The sequence below is a fragment of the Pygocentrus nattereri genome, chromosome 6 (assembly GCF_015220715.1).
Source record: "Pygocentrus nattereri isolate fPygNat1 chromosome 6, fPygNat1.pri, whole genome shotgun sequence".
Lineage (NCBI taxonomy): Eukaryota > Metazoa > Chordata > Actinopteri > Characiformes > Serrasalmidae > Pygocentrus > Pygocentrus nattereri.
This window is the reverse complement of record NC_051216.1, coordinates 5996210-5999773: the sequence shown is the minus strand read 5'-3', so window position 1 is coordinate 5999773 and position 3564 is coordinate 5996210. Positions and strand designations below refer to the sequence as shown.

At 42.0% G+C, this 3564-nt stretch overlaps 1 protein-coding gene across 7 annotated transcripts in view; it reads left to right on the top strand.

The window, feature by feature from the left end:
* dip2a (disco-interacting protein 2 homolog A) overlaps positions 1 to 2691 on the top strand; it is a 238931-nt gene extending 236240 nt beyond the window's left edge. For all 7 annotated transcript variants that reach the window (XM_037539171.1, XM_037539170.1, XM_037539169.1 and 4 more), the window contains one exon: positions 1 to 2691. This exon is cut by the window's left edge and continues 2284 nt beyond it. The gene's annotated coding sequence lies outside the window, so the exon portion shown is untranslated.
* The last annotated feature ends 873 nt before the right edge of the window (positions 2692 to 3564 follow it).

Below are 3564 nucleotides of genomic sequence, written 5' to 3'. Positions count from 1 at the left end.
AATGGAGGTCCACCATAAATTCAGTGCCACCTTGAATTCAGGGCTACCTTAAATGAACTTCCAGTTTAAATTCTGTGCCAGCTTAATTTTAGTGCTACCTTACATGGAGGTTCACCTTCATATCATCATACTGCCCACCCCTGGTCAGATCGCTTCTTTTGATAAAATTATGTGAAATTCAATAAAAATCTAATTATATTCTTGCTACAGTCTCATAATGAGAAATATATATATAGCCTACATTTCAGATGCTTTCACTTGCCAAGACATATTTTGCAGCAAGAGACTGGGAGAGTTTGCACAGAGAGAAAAAGACTGAGCGAGAGAAGCAGAGAGAGTTTCTCTTCCTGCACGTCCTCTTCATCCAATAAGTGCAGTCGCTGATGGAGCTATGCAGCGTGTGTTTGTGTTTTTAAGGGAAGACTGTTAAAAGCCTAGAACACAAAACTGCGTCTCCTCATTTCATCAGGGCAATTGACTGACTGACTGACGTTCCTTTGATTTTTAGGCTCCTCTTGTCTTATTCTCACCTGAATACCACTTCAACGCATGCCGGGAAGCTCACGCCGGTTTGCAGAGGTCCCGAGAGAGCCGCCCAAACTCTCACTCACAGTCCTGGAGGACGGAGGGAAGAAGCGCCAGGTGAACGAACACCTAAGTAACACGACAGAGCGAGAGACAGAGCTGATATTGGGCCTGTCGTTTGTAGGACGTCCTGATCTGACGTTTTGATGGCTCGAGTATCGGCTGTGTTCAGAACAGCGCTGAAGGCATATGTACAGACGTATGCAGAAGTTTGGGCACGCCTGGTCAAATGACATTTCGCTGTGAAACCAAGTGAAAATACATTAAAGGAGAAGTCCAGCAAATTTTCAGAATGTCTGTGTAATTTACTGTTTGAGATGACAAAGTCATTCAGAGTGATTTCACGTGAAATGGTTCACTGTAGAGAGACTTGCTGACTATGGTGTCTTTACACTGGTGGTGATGGGAACCATGTCGCCATGACTACAACACAAATATGGACCTTTTATTTACCCTCCAGAACCAGCAGAGAACCTACACGAGTCTCCTGCATCTTCTTTGGGGAGGATTTTGCCTTAGAACACCCTTCATGACTCCCTCCACCATGAAGGGAACACAATAAATGGATTAAAATACAATTTAGACCAAAACTTTGTCACAGAACAATTTACAGTCATTTCATGTAGTGAATTTCTGTGAGGGAGCTTTCAGAGGTGGACGTCTGGTTCCTATCACCACCACTGTGAACAGTTCTGACCCTGTCAGTTTCTCTAGAACAGAGCGTTTCACACCAAACCGCTCTGAACGACTCGGTTTACATCTTAACCGTTTAATTTTCTGAAACATTGAGTTTCTGAAACATTGGTGGAGTTCCCCTTGAACACATCCAGGGGTGCCCAGTCCTGGTCCTGGAGATCTACCCCCCCTGTAGAGTTTAGCTCTGACCACACCTGCTCCAGGTAATGAAGACCTTCAGAGCATCTCCATATTAGAGCCAGGTGTGCTGGATCTGAGCTCTATAGGGTGGTAGATCTCCAGGACCAGGACTGGACACCCTTAGGCCACAAGGAACACATTTCTGCACATTTAATGCACAATTACTGTTTAGTCGCTGAGTTTAACATATTGGGAGAAATAAATGTGGCCTGTGCAAAATTAATGGCACCCTTTATACTTTAAATGTCATATATTTTTTATGTAAAACTCAGAAAATAAACAGAAATTGTGTTAAAATACTGCATTTAGGTTCTCTGTAGAGGATGTGTTCACTTTTCCAGGAGTGTTAATACTTTTGCATACTGCTGTATACATAGTAAGTGACCCTTATTAGTCCCACAACGGGGAAATTTCGCCCATACATACTAATGTACACACACACACACCAGGAGGCAGTGAGCACACTTGCCCAGAGCGGTGGGCAGCCCTATCCGAAGCGCCCAGGGAGCAGTTGGGGGTTTGGTGTCTTGCTCAAGGGCACCTCAGTCATGTGCTGTCAGCTCAGTGGATCGAACCAGCGAACTTCCGGTCACAAAGCTGGTTCCCTGACCTCCAGCCCACGACTGCCCCACAAAAAAACAGTCCTGTGCAAAATTGTTAGGCATGTAAAAAAATATATTTATCTGGGCGCTGAACACATTTGTTTGAAGGAAAAAACCACTATCAGCGTACAAACGAACAGTCCATTGTGATCTGATGTGTGGGTGAGCTATCTTACTCCTCTCTCCTCAAGGACGTCCAGTATTTACAGTTAATGTCCAACATAGTTTATCTGATCAGCCCTTCATTACATTAAATCAACTGAACAAATCCATGTAATTTTGAGAAAAAACTCTAGCTTACCTGTTCCTAATTGTACTAAAAACAGCACATACATCTTACTTTTCACCGTATTTTTGCTTACTTGCATTTATTCTAATGTTATTTAGTGTTTTACTGGCAAAAACACACTTACTGCCCAGATAAATTTAAAGACAACTTGAAGTGCCTAAGACTTTTGCAGAGCAAATTCCTCTGTTTACATATCAGACAAATCAAAAAAGATTTTACTGCAGTGTTTAAAAGTCACTGGTAGTCAAAATCATGGGTCAAAAAAAAAACCCATTTGATATAAAGTAGACCAAAATACCCATATCGGGTCAGATTGTCCCACTATGCAGATACTAAAAAGGAAGTGATTCTACTGTAGCACTAATTAATGATTAATTAGCGAATATTTTTGGAACAAAACCTCGTGTCTCCAAAACGGGAACTTTACAGGAGAAGGAAAAAAGCTACTTCACTTTTAATGGAAGTCAATGGAACCAGAATTTTTTCCAAGCCATTTTGGGCCGTTTCTTTTGGTCCGTTCATCATGAAATTTACACACAATGTAAAAAACAACAGGCGTTTTCAAATTATCACAAAAACTGAAAAACGACAAAAAAACAGAGATACAAGGTTTTGTTCTGGCAGCAGCGTCATCTTCCCTAAACTGGATTCTTTAAAAAAAGCTTTATTGTGTTTGAAGTTTGCACTAAGCTGCTGTGTTATCTATGACACAGATATCAGATCAGATGGTACTCGATATGAGCCGATACTCAACGTTAACGCGGATCAGGACCCTGACTATTTACGCTCTCTGTCCTAATGACTATGACAGCACGGCGGACGGGTGAGCCCCATCAGCGCTCTCTACTCAGAGATCTCTCCAACATCAGCAGAAACATCAGAGGTTTTGTTTTTGTGAACAGAATTTATTCCAGCAGGTGTGAAAATGAGAAATTTGCTTCGTTTCATGATGTCAGCGTTGCTGGTGGTGTAGCGATCACAAAACTATCAGACAAACCAAAACGGTTCGGTTTGCTTTCTTTACAGGCCAACATTAACTTACACACGTACTGAGTCTTTAATATCCATGAGGTATTTTGTTCAAACACCAAAATGCAATAAGGTGATGTTGTGGTGCTTTGGAGGAGGTTTGGAGTGGAAACTGTGCTGCTGTTGTGCAGATTTGATCCTCAGTATTGCAGTTTTTCTCACTTGCTCGCACACGTTTCGTGA